Source organism: Berghia stephanieae, chromosome 1 (genome assembly GCF_034508935.2).
Source record: "Berghia stephanieae isolate SIO BIC M18660-M18661 chromosome 1, UCSD_Bste_1.3, whole genome shotgun sequence".
NCBI lineage: Eukaryota > Metazoa > Mollusca > Gastropoda > Nudibranchia > Aeolidiidae > Berghia > Berghia stephanieae.
The window spans coordinates 54,303,950-54,318,065 of NC_088360.1; the positions used below are offsets into that span (position 1 = coordinate 54,303,950).

A 14,116-nucleotide genomic window follows, 5' to 3' on the forward strand; every position below is an offset into this window, starting at 1 on the left:
GTGGACTCACTTTGTTTTAAAATGTCGAAGCATGATTTGGAATCCAAGTCCTAAAATATATCACCACAATTACTTCATCCCAATTCTACCTCCATCGTCACAATCCTTACCAACACCAGCCCCCACAACCATCTTCCTCATAAGCGATTTCATTATCAGTGTTCAGTAATATATAAATAGATGCATATAAAATCCTAAATTGGTGAATAAAAGCCGAATCTACGTAGCTTCCACAACTGTTTAATACTATTTTTAATCACATTTAACTGATGATTGTCCAGAGATTCCGTCTTATTAGATTTCATGAAAAGAGACTTTATCAAAATTGTATTTGAAACCGAATGCCTAAATTTCAGTGTATTAAATCATATTGGTTTTTTAGTGAAAAATGTTGCACCAACAATCGTATAGCTGAAATTCTTGACAAGTGACTGTGGGGATGTTGAAGATGTCAGGCATGACTGTGGCATTATTGAAGCAGTATTCGGGAACAGGATTAGATTGACTGCAACGGTAAGGAACGAGATGTCTTGTCGGTATTGATATGAATGTGTGATAAATGGGAAAACACTCGGGTAGAATCATTGATGCGGAGAAAGGAGTGAAGAGGTTAAGATGTCAGTCAGACTGCCGCAATGTTGAAGCAGTGTTATTGTGACTAATAAAATTTGTCATTTTAACTACAATCGGTTTAAATAAAACTTAATCTATTAGCAGATATTCTTGGCAAACTGATACATATATTACAGTCACAATGAGATAAAGAGTTTGAAACAACACAAAAGGACAGATAGGTAGATTTAGGTGTAACCACCTGTGACACGTTTGGGTCACAAGTGGCTTAGAAAAAGAAAGACAATAGAAGGATAGGAAAAGATAGAGCAGAAATCTATCTGTGTCCAACTTACCACTAACCCCGAGGTTACAAACAGCTGGAAAAATCCCAGTCATCTCATTCCACGACACAGACAGAAATCCGCAAAGAAAGGGACAAGCGGGATAGAAAACAGACCCTACCAGCAGCCCCTCCAACCGCCCGCAAGCTGATGGTGATTGGTGAATGATGAATAATATTGATGTCGAGGATAAATGTGGGAAAGTATTGTTGAATTACTGATGAACTATGCAAATAACCAAAATGTATGCATTATGATATTTAGTGCACCACTGAAAATGAAATGAGCACCAATGATAAAAACAGAGGAAATCCAGCTGGATGCACATTTTTGACAGATTTCCAATAAAAATCAAAACTACTTGAAAAAATAGGCAACGACGGGAGAAATAATGACAGTAGCATCTGATCTACATTAACACCATGAAATTGACATGGCTGATTCCGTATTTTGTTTGACAAAGGCGTTCATGGGTCCGTAAAATTACATATTAGTCTTCTCGAGATACCGGCATTAATTTTTATAACTATTCTTGTAGGCAATCAGTGAACTATATTCCGAAAAAAAATTATTCTGAGCGTAATTATACGGATTGTAGTTATTGTAAGACTGTTAGATTAAGCAGAATGAAATTAAAACGGATCATCACAAAAATCAACCTTACTCCATTGGGCATCGAACCTCAGATCTGATTAGTTGGCCTTTTTTAAAGCCCTAATCGTGCAGTAACATAAATAGATGCATAAAAATCCGTAAATTGTTGAATAAAAGCCCAATCTGGGTAGCTTCCAGAACTGTTCAATAACACTTTTACACATTTAACTAATGATTGTCCAGAGGTTCCGTCCTATGAGATTTCGTGAAAAGAGACTTTCTCAAAATGTATTTGATACCGAATGCCAAAAATTGTGTACATTAAATCGAATTGTTTTTTAGACCCCAATGCAAGATTGGTGGCAATGGATGTTGGTGTTGTTAAGGAGATGACGATAGACGCAAATTCAGCGATGGAGATCAAATAATGTTACAGTTCCAGACCTAGCCCTAAGGTGATTCGACAAGGAAGAGTCAAACCAATTACATTCGTTCTTGTTACCAAAGTCACAGTTAGACAACATCCCATACAAATACAATCCAGTTATTCGTAGACCTCCGAGAAACTTTTATGTATGAGGTTCAATACTAAAAAAGCCAGTGCACTTCGACCGGTAGAAGTACGTTTCTCAGTATCTCACATGAATAATGACCACAATGACAGTGGAAAGAAAGGCTTAGTGTGGACTCACTTTGTTTCAGAATGTCGAAGCATGATTTGGAATCCAAGTCCTAAAATATATCACCACAATTACTTCATCCCCAATTCTACCTCCATCGTCACAATCCTTACCAACACCAGCCCCCACAACCATCTCCCTCATAAGCGATTTCATTATCAGTGTTCAGTAATATATAAATAGATGCATATAAAATCCCTAAATTGGTGAATAAAAGCCGAATCTACGTAGCTTCCACAACTGTTTAATACTATTTTTAATCACATTTAACTGATGATTGTCCAGAGATTCCGTCTTATTAGATTTCATGAAAAGAGACTTTATCAAAATTGTATTTGAAACCGAATGCCTAAATTTCAGTGTATTAAATCATATTGGTTTTTTAGTGAAAAATGTTGCACCAACAATCGTATAGCTGAAATTCTTGACAAGTGACTGTGGGGATGTTGAAGATGTCAGGCATGACTGTGGCATTATTGAAGCAGTATTCGGGAACAGGATTAGATTGACTGCAACGGTAAGGAACGAGATGTCTTGTCGGTATTGATATGAATGTGTGATAAATGGGAAAACACTCGGGTAGAATCATTGATGCGGAGAAAGGAGTGAAGAGGTTAAGATGTCAGTCAGACTGCCGCAATGTTGAAGCAGTGTTATTGTGACTAATAAAATTTGTCATTTTAACTACAATCGGTTTAAATAAAACTTAATCTATTAGCAGATATTCTTGGCAAACTGATACATATATTACAGTCACAATGAGATAAAGAAGTTTGAAACAACACAAAAGGACAGATAGGTAGATTTAGGTGTAACCACCTGTGACACGTTTGGGTCACAAGTGGCTTAGAAAAAGAAAGACAATAGAAGGATAGGAAAAGATAGAGCAGAAATCTATCTGTGTCCAACTTACCACTAACCCCGAGGTTACAAACAGCCTGGAAAAATCCCAGTCATCTCATTCCACGACACAGACAGAAATCCGCAAAGAAAGGGACAAGCGGGATAGAAAACAGACCCTACCAGCAGCCCCTCCAACCGCCCGCAAGCTGATGGTGATTGGTGAATGATGAATAATATTGATGTCGAGGATAAATGTGGGAAAGTATTGTTGAATTACTGATGAACTATGCAAATAACCAAAATGTATGCATTATGATATTTAGTGCACCACTGAAAATGAAATGAGCACCAATGATAAAAACAGAGGAAATCCAGCTGGATGCACATTTTTGACAGATTTCCAATAAAAATCAAAACTACTTGAAAAAATAGGCAACGACGGGAGAAATAATGACAGTAGCATCTGATCTACATTTACACCATGAAATTGACATGGCTGATTCCGTATTTTGTTTGACAAAGGCGTTCATGGGTCCGTAAAATTACATATTAGTCTTCTCGAGATATCGGCATTAATTTTTATAACTATTCTTGTAGGCAATCAGTGAACTATATTCCGAAAAAATTATTCTGAGCGTATTTATACGGATTGTAGTTATTGTAAGACTGTTAGATTAAGCAGAATGAAATTAAAACGGATCATCACAAAAATCAACCTTACTCCATTGGGCATCGAACCTAAGATCCGATGAGTTGGCCATTTTTAAAGCCCTAACCGTGCAGTAACATAAATAGATGCATAAAAATCCGTAAATTGTTGAATAAAAGCACAATCTGGGTAGCTTCCAGAACTGTTCAATAACACTTTTACACATTTAACTAATGATTGTCCAGAGGTTCCGTCCTATGAAATTTCGTGAAAAGAGACTTTCTCAAAATGTATTTGATACCGAATGCCAAAAATTGTGTACATTAAATCGAATTGTTTTTTTAGACCTCAATGCAAGATTGGTGGCAATGGATGTTGGTGTTAAGGAGATGACGATAGACGCAAATTCAGCAACGGAGATCAAATAATGTTACAGTTCCAGACCTAGCCCTAAGGTGATTCGACAAGGAAGAGTCAGGGCCAATTACATTCGTTCTTGTTACCAAAGTCACCGTTAGACAACATCCCATACAAATACAATCCAGTTATTCGTAGACCTCCGAGAAACTTTTATGTATGAGGTTCAATACTAAAAAAGCCAGTGCACTTTGACCGGTAGAAGTACGTTTCTCAGTATCTCACATGAATAATGACCACAATGACAGTGGAAAGAAAGGCTTAGTGTGGACTCACTTGGTTTCAGAATGTCAAAGCATGATTTGGAATCCAAGTCCTAAAATATATCACCACAATTACTTCATCCCCAATTCTACCTCCATCGTCACAATCCTTACCAACACCAGCCCCCACAACCATCTCCCTCATAAGCGATTTCATTATCAGTGTTCAGTAATATATAGATGCATATAAAATCCCTAAATTGGTGAATAAAAGCCGAATCTACGTAGCTTCCACAACTGTTTAATACTATTTTTAATAACATTTAACTGATGATTGTACAGAGATTCCGTCCTATTAGATTTCATGAAAAGAGACTATCAAAATTGTATTTGATACCGAATGCCTAAATTTTAGTGTATTAAAAATCATATTGGTTTTTTAGTGAAAAATGTTGCACCAACAATCGTATAGCTGAAATTCTTTACAAGTGACTGTGGGGATGTTGAAGATGTCAGGCATGACTGTGGCATTATTGAAGCAGTATTCGGGAACAGGATTAGGATTGATTGCAACGGTAAGGAACGAGATGTTTTGTCGGTATTGATATGAATGTGTGATAAATGGGAAAACACTCGGGTAGAATCATTGATGCGGAGAAAGGAGTGAAGAGGTTAAGATGTCAGTCATGTGACTGTCGCAATGTTGAAGAAGTGTTATTGTGACTAATAAAATTTGTCATTTTAACTACAATCGGTTTAAATAAATCTTAATTTATTAGCAGATAGTCTTGGCAAACTGATACACATATAACAGTCACAATGAGATAAAGAAGCTAGAAACAACACAAAAGGACAGATAGGTAGATTTAGGTGTAACCACCTGCGACACGTTTGGGTCACAAGTGGTTTAGAAAAAGAAAGACAATAGAAGGATAGGAAAAGATAGAGCAGAAATCTATCTGTGTCCAACTTACCACTAACCCAGAGGTTACAAACAGCCTGGAAAAATCCCAGTCATCTCATTCCACGACACAGACAGAAATTCGTAAAGAAAGGGACAAGCGGGATAGAAAACAGACCCTACCAGCAGCCCCTCCAACCGCCCGCAAGCTGATGGTGATTGGTGAATGATGAATAATATTGATGTCGAGGATAAATGTGGGAAAGTATTGTTGAATTACTGGTGAACTATGCAAATAACCAAAATGTATGCATTATGACATTTAGTGCACCACTGAAAATTAAATGAGCACCAATGATAAAAACAGAGGAAATTCAGCTGGATGCACATTTTTGACAGACTTCCAATAAAAATCAAAACTACTTGAAAAAATAGGCAACGACGGGAGAAATAATGACAGTAGCATCCGATCTACATTTACACCATGAAATTGACATGGCTGATTCCGTATTTTGTTTGACAAAGGCGTTCATGGGTCCGTAAAATTACATATTAGTCTTCTCGAGATACCGGCATTAATTTTTATAACTATTCTTGTAGGCAATCAGTGAATTATATTCTGAAAAAAATTATTCTGAGCGTAATTATACGGATTGTAGTTATTGTAAGACTGTTAGATTAAGCAGAATGAAATTAAAACGGATCATCACAAAAATCAACCTTACTCCATTGGCCATCAAACCTCAGATCTGATTAGTTGGCCATTTTTAAAGCCCTAACCGTGCAGTAACATAAATAGATGCATAAAAATCCGTAAATTGTTGAATAAAAGCACAATCTGGGTAGCTTCCAGAACTGTTCAATAACACTTTTACACATTTAACTAATGATTGTCCAGAGGTTCCGTCCTATGAGATTTCGTGAAAAGAGACTTTCTCAAAATGTATTTCGATACCGAATGCCAAAAATTGTGTACATTAAATCGAATTGTTTTTTTAGACCTCAATGCAAGATTGGTGGCAATGGATGTTAGTGTTGTTAAGGAGATGACGATAGACGCAAATTCAGCGACGGAGATCAAATAATGTTACAGTTCCAGACCAAGCCCTAAGGTGATTCGACAAGGAAGAGTCAAGCCAATTACATTCGTTCTTGTTACCAAAGTCACCGTTAGACAACAGCCCATACAAATACAATCCAGTTATTCGTAGACCTCCGAGAAACTTTTATGTATGAGGTTCAATACTAAAAAAGCCAGTACACTTCGACCGGTAGAAGTACGTTTCTCAGTATCTCACATGAATAATGACCACAATGACAGTGGAAAGAAAGGCTTAGTGTGGACTCACTTTGTTTTAAAATGTCGAAGCATGAATTGGAATCCCAAGTCCTAAAATATATCACCACAATTACTTCATCCCCAATTCTACCTCTATCGTCACAATCCTTACCAACACCGGCCCCCACAACCATCTCCCTCATAAGTGATTTCATTATCAGTGTTCAGTAATATATAAATAGATGCAAAAATCCCTAAATTGGTGAATAAAAGCCGAATCTACGCAGCTTCCACAACTGTTTAATACTATTTTTAATCACATTTAACTGATGATTGTCCAGAGATTCCGTCCTATTAGATTTCATGAAAAGAGACTTTATCAAAATTGTATTTGAAACCGAATGCCTAAATTTCAGTGTATTAAATCATATTGGTTTTTTAGTGAAAAATGTTGCACCAACAATCGTATAGCTGAAATTCTTGACAAGTGACTGTGGGGATGTTGAAGATGTCAGGCATGACTGTGGCATTATTGAAGCAGTATTCGGGAACAGGATTAGATGGATTGCAACGGTAAGGAACGAGATGTCTTGTCGGTATTGATATGAATGTGTGATAAATGGGAAAACACTCGGGTAGAATCATTGATGCGGAGAAAGGAGTGAAGAGGTTAAGATGTCAGTCATGACTGTCACAATGTTGTAAGCAGTGTTATTGTGACTAATAAAATTTGTCATTTTAACTACAATCGGTTTAAATACATCTTAATTTATTAGCAGATATTCTTGGCAAACTGATACACATATAACAGTCACAATGAGATAAAGAAGTTTGAAACAACACAAAAGGACAGATAGGTAGATTTAGGTGTAACCACCTGTGACACGTTTGGGTCACAAGTGGTTTAGAAAAAGAAAGACAATAGAAGGATAGGAAAAGATAGAGCAGAAATCTATCTGTGTCCAACTTACCACTAACCCCGAGGTTACAAACAGCCTGGAAAAATCCCAGTCATCTCATTCCACGACACAGACAGAAATCCGCAAAGAAAGGGACAAGCGGGATAGAAAATAGACCCTACCAGCAGCCCCTCCAACCGCCCGCAAGCTGATGGTGATTGGTGAATGATGAATAATATTGATGTCGAGGATAAATGTGGGAAAGTATTGTTGAATTACTGGTGACCTATGCAAATAACCAAAATGTATGCATTATGACATTTAGTGCACCACTGAAAATTAAATGAGCACCAATGATAAAAGCAGAGGAAATCCAGCTGGATGCACATTTATTTTTGACAGACTTCCAATAAAAATCAAAACTACTTGAAAAAATAGGCAACGACGTAAGAAATAATGACAGTAGCATCCGATCTACATTTACACCATGAACTTGACATGGCTGATTCCGTATTTTGTTTGACAAAGGCGTTCATGGGTCCGTAAAATTACATATTAGTCTTCTCGAGATACCGGCATTAATTTTTATAACTATTCTTGTAGGCAATCAGTGAACTATATTCCGAAAAAAATTATTCTGAGCGTAATTATACGGATTGTAGTTATTGTAAGACTGTTAGATTAAGCAGAATGAAATTAAAATGGATCATCACAAAAATCAACCTTACTCCATTGGGCATCGAACCTCAGATCTGATAAGTTGGCCATTTTTAAAGCCCTAACCGTGCAGTAACATAAATAGATGCATAAAAATCCGTAAATTGTTGAATAAAAGCACAATCTGGGTAGCTTCCAGAACTGTTCAATAACACTTTTACACATTTAACTAATGATTGTCCAGAGGTTCCGTCCTATGAGATTTCGTGAAAAGAGACTTTCTCAAAATGTATTTGATACCGAATGCCAAAAATTGTGTACATTAAATCGAATTGTTTTTTTAGACCTCAATGCAAGATTGGTGGCAATGGATGTTAGTGTTGTTAAGGAGATGACGATAGACGCAAATTCAGCGACGGAGATCAAATAATGTTACAGTTCCAGACCAAGCCCTAAGGTGATTCGACAAGGAAGAGTCAGGGCCAATTACATTCGTTCTTGTTACCAAAGTCACCGTTAGACAACAGCCCATACAAATACAATCCAGTTATTCGTAGACCTCCGAGAAACTTTTATGTATGAGGTTCAATACTAAAAAAAAGCCAGTCCACTTCAACCGGTAGAAGTACGTTTTTCAGTATCTCACATGAATAATGACCACAATGACAGTGGAAAGAAAGGCTTAGTGTGGACTCACTTTGTTTCAGAATGTCGAAGCATGATTTGGAATCCAAGTCCTAAACTATATCACCACAATTACTTCATCCCCAATTCTACCTCCATCGTCACAATCCTTACCAACACCAGCCCCCACAACCATCTCCCTCATAAGCGATTTCATTATCAGTGTTCAGTAATATATAAATAGATGCATATAAAATCCCTAAATTGGTGAATAAAAGCCGAATCTACGCAGCTTCCACAACTGTTTAATACTATTTTTAATCACATTTAACTGATGATTGTCCAGAGATTCCGTCCTATTAGATTTCATGAAAAGAGACTTTATCAAAATTGTATTTGAAACCGAATGCCTAAATTTCAGTGTATTAAATCATATTGGTTTTTTAGTGAAAAATGTTGCACCAACAATCGTATAGCTGAAATTCTTGACAAGTGACTGTGGGGATGTTGAAGATGTCAGGCATGACTGTGGCATTATTGAAGCAGTATTCGGGAACAGGATTAGATTGATTTGCAACGGTAAGGAACGAGATGTCTTGTCGGTATTGATATGAATGTGTGATAAATGGGAAAACACTCGGGTAGAATCATTGATGCGGAGAAAGGAGTGAAGAGGTTAAGATGTCAGTCATGACTGTCGCAATGTTGAAGCAGTGTTATTGTGACTAATAAAATTTGTCATTTTAACTACAATCGGTTTAAATAAATCTTAATTTATTAGCAGATATTCTTGGCAAACTGATACACATATAACAGTCACAATGAGATAAAGAAGTTTGAAACAACACAAAAGGACAGATAGGTAGATTTAGGTGTAACCACCTGCGACACGTTTGGGTCACAGGTGGTTTAGAAAAAGAAAGACAATAGAAGGATAGGAAAAGATAGAGCAGAAATCTATCTGTGTCCAACTTACCACTAACCCCGAGGTTACAAACAGCCTGGAAAAATCCCAGTCATCTCATTCCACGACACAGACAGAAATCCGCAAAGAAAGGGACAAGCGGGATAGAAAACAGACCCTACCAGCAGCCCCTCCAACCGCCCGCAAGCTGATGGTGATTGGTGAATGATGAATAATATTGATGTCGAGGATAAATGTGGGAAAGTATTGTTGAATTACTGGTGAACTATGCAAATAACCAAAATGTATGCATTATGACATTTAGTGCACCACTGAAAATGAAATGAGCACCAATGATAAAAACAGAGGAAATCCAGCTGGATGCACATTTTTGACAGACTTCCAATAAAAATCAAAACTACTTGAAAAAATAGGCAACGACGGGAGAAATAATGACAGTAGTATCCGATCTACATTTACACCATGAAATTGACATGGCTGATTCCGTATTTTGTTTGACAAAGGGGTTCATGGGTCCGTAAAATTACATATTAGTCTTCTCGAGATACCGGCATTAATTTTTATAACTATTCTTGTAGGCAATCAGTGAACTATATTCCGAAAAAAATTATTCTGAGCGTAATTATACGGATTGTAGTTATTGTAAGACTGTTAGATTAAGCAGAATGAAATTAAAACGGATCATCACAAAAATCAACCTCACTCCATTGGGCATCGAACCTCATCTGATTAGTTGGTCATTCGTGTTACCATTACATCAAAGAGATAATCCAATAATTAAAATGCTTTTTCACAAAGAACAAGCAACGAGATTAAAGAATGAAACAATGGAAAGATGGAAAGTAGGTCAAGAAAAGGCCGACAAAAGAAAATATGCCAGAGAGAGTACGAATTGATTCAAACGCCTTTGCGAAGGGATAAATTTTTATAAAACGACCATTTTTAAAGCCCTAACCGTGCAGTAACATAAATAGATGCATAAAAATCTGTAAATTGTTGAATAAAAGCCCAATCTAGGTAGCTTCCAGAACTGTTCAATAACACTTTTACACATTTAACTAATGATTGTCCAGTGTCCAGAGGTTCCGTCCTATGAGATTTCGTGAAAAGAGACTTTCTCAAAATGTATTTGATACGGAATGCCAAAAAGTGTGTAGGTACATTAAATCGAATTGTTTTTTTAGACCCCAATGCAAGATTGGTGGCAATGGATGTTGGTGTTAAGGAGATGACGATAGACGCAAATTCAGCGACGGAGATCAAATAATGTTACAGTTCCAGACCTAGCCCTAAGGTGATTCGACAAGGAAGAGTCAAGCCAATTACATTCGTTCTTGTTACCAAAGTCACCGTTAGACAACATCCCATACAAATACAATCCAGTTATTCGTAGACCTCCGAGAAACTTTTATGTATGAGGTTCAATACTAAAAAAGCCAGTGCACTTCGACCGGTAGAAGTACGTTTCTCAGTATATCACATGAATAATGACCACAATGACAGTGGAAAGAAAGGCTTAGTGTGGACTCACTGTTTCAGAATGTCGAAGCATGATTTGGAATCCAAGTCCTAAAATATATCACCACAATTACTTCATCCCCAATTCTACCTCCATCGTCACTATCCTTACCAACACCAGCCCCCACAACCATCTCCCTCATAAGCGATTTCATTATCAGTGTTCAGTAATATATAAATAGATGCAAAAATCCCTAAATTGGTGAATAAAAGCCGAATCTACGTAGCTTCCACAACTGTTTAATACTATTTTTAATCACATTTAACTGATGATTGTCCAGAGATTCCGTCCTATTAGATTTCATGAAAAGAGAGTGATACCGAATGCCTAAATTTCAGTGTATTAAATCATATTGGTTTTTTAGTGAAAAATGTTGCACCAACAATCGTATAGCTGAAATTCTTTACAAGTGACTGTGGGGATGTTGAAGATGTCAGGCATGACTGTGGCATTATTGAAGCAGTATTCGGGAACAGGATTAGATAGATTGCAACGGTAAGGAACGAGATGTCTTGTCGGTATTGATATGAATGTGTGATAAATGGGAAAACACTCGGGTAGAATCATTGATGCGGAGAAAGGGGTGAAGAGGTTAAGATGTCAGTCATGACTGCCGCAATGTTGAAGCAGTGTTATTGTGACTACTTGGTACTGTCATGACTGATACCGTATTTTGATAAAGGTGTTCATTGGTCCGGTAAACTACATTTTACAGTCTTGTTTAGATACCGGCATTAATTTGTATAACTATATCTTGTAGGCAATCAGTGAACTATATTCCGAAAAAATTATGCTGAGCGTCATTATACGCATAGTTATTGTAAGACTGTTAGGTTAAGCAGAATGAAAACTAAAATAAAAAACATTCCAAAAAATCAGCCTTGCTCTACTGGAAGTCGAATCTCAGATCTCCTGATTAGTTGGTCAGTCGCGTTACCATTACACCAGAGATAATCTAATAATTGAAATGCTTTTTTTACAAAGCATAATCAACGAGATTAAAGAATGAAACAATGGAAACATGGAAAGTAGGCAAAGAAAAGGCCGACAAAAGAAAAGATGCCAAAGAGAGTACGAAGGGATTCAAACGCGTAGATAAATTATTGGTTAACCATGCAAAAACTATTTTATTTCAAAATCTTTGAACTATGTAATAAAAGCTAAATTCTATCCCCATAGCTTTAGAACGTGTATTTAATATTAATGAAATGATTTAATTGATTGGCAAACAAAAATTGATTTCATGGAAATGTAATATTCAGATTACATTTCCATGAAATCAATTTTTGTTGACAAATAACATTTACTTAATGTAAGATTTGTGACAGAAACCCTGTTAAATTTTGGGGGATCTCAGATGATGAAAGATTGCGTCCCAATTGGATGAAAAGGAAACAAAGGTACCAATCTGAATAAAGCAAGACAGATATTGAACTATTTGGGAAACCAACCAATTGAAATATAACAAGATGCTCAAAACAAACCCAACTTGTAACCTTGGGGTATGAAAAAAATAAATATCGAATTATCCATTTAAAAAATCCTAGCTTGTATTTCATAATGCAACTATTTTAATATTTTTATCTGGGTTTCTGTTTCACATTTCTACTTAGAGTGTCTGTTTTCAAACTAAGCAGCAATGCTCAGTGTATAAATGGGTTGTTTTTTTTGTTTGTTTGTTGCTTTAGGTCTCTTCCAACACAATTGAGGTTATATGAGAGACCGCTGAAACAAAAAAACAAGCAATCTAACAAAAATAGTACAAATGTCAATCAAAATCATAACCTAAAGATATAAGCTAAATTATAAATAACCAAGAACAAACAGGCAGAGGATTTACAGGAAAAAAAAATGTTCCCTGTCAAAAATACAATCACAAACCAAAGAAGCAGGATAGGCTAGTAAAGAGAAGAAACGACATCACTATCGGATCGTACACCCATGCGAACATCATAGGTATGATTCAAGGGTGATGCTCCCATCCAACCACCCGCATAAATGGGGTTGTGTTTCATTTCAAGGGGTATGAAATGCTTAAGTTTGTAGTGATGGTGAATGATGCATAATGAATATTGATGAATAACGAGGTGAAAATTCAAGAGAAAAATGTTTTATGTTTTGTTTTTAAGGGTTTTACGGCGCTTGCAACACATTGAGGTCATATCAGCGCCAGTAAAAAGGAAAAAATGGGATAGTAAAAAGTTCAAGAATTACAATTAAAGCATCCAAGAATAAGGCAGACAAAGGGGAATTGGTTCGAAAGGGAACAGATGTAGATTCCAAGAGCACACCATCAGTGTACTTAAATAGAGATCACCTAAAAGTCTCATCCAGACCAAGCACAGGTCCCCACTAAGAGGAATACACTCAAATGTTAACAAATCATATATAATACATAAATAAAACATAATAGAGTACATAACAGAGATTTACAAGGAAAACAATATCATCTCCCAAAACTAACTATACATTTGACTGTTTCCCTCCCAGCCAAGGTATCTGGCCAGGGCCAGGACAAAACCAAGTAATCTCATTCCAGACAAAGACAGAAAGCATGCTGGATTGGAAAACAGACATAGGGGGATAGAAGACATAGTATGTACCTCCCTGCCCGCTATGGGAGGTCAGGATCCCCACCCAGAAGAGAAAAATGGAAATGTCTATCAAAAAAGGTTTTAAAATATCAATGTTGCCTTGTGATTGCTGTAAGAATGTCATTCCACAAACGCAATGGCTTCCAAATAAAAAAAAACAAAAAAAAAAACATCTAGTTTTAAAGAGGATTCAACATGAAATAAAAAAGTTATAAAATGATGTCCATACAATATAACTGACATTGAATTTGACATAACCGGATGACCACTGGATTTTTCTTAGACAAATCTTCTCCGACTTCAGTTGTCTAATTTTTTTCCACTTACTGACAGCTCTTTTCATTTATTTTTCAATCAATATTTCTTCAATGTTCACTTATTATTTTATTCATATTTCATTTATTTGTCTAGTTCTGCAATTATGTGTTTCATCATT

At 36.4% G+C, this 14,116-nt stretch overlaps 1 long non-coding RNA gene across 1 annotated transcript in view; it reads right to left on the reverse strand.

The window, feature by feature from the left end:
- Nucleotides 1–315: 315 nt before the first annotated feature.
- LOC144977779 (uncharacterized) overlaps nt 316–14,116 on the reverse strand; it is a 130,313-nt gene continuing 116,512 nt past the window's right edge. Inside the window, exon 2 of the long non-coding RNA XR_013646402.1 lies at nt 316–13,403. This is a non-coding gene — a long non-coding RNA (uncharacterized LOC144977779). The remainder of the gene's footprint in view (nt 13,404–14,116) is intronic.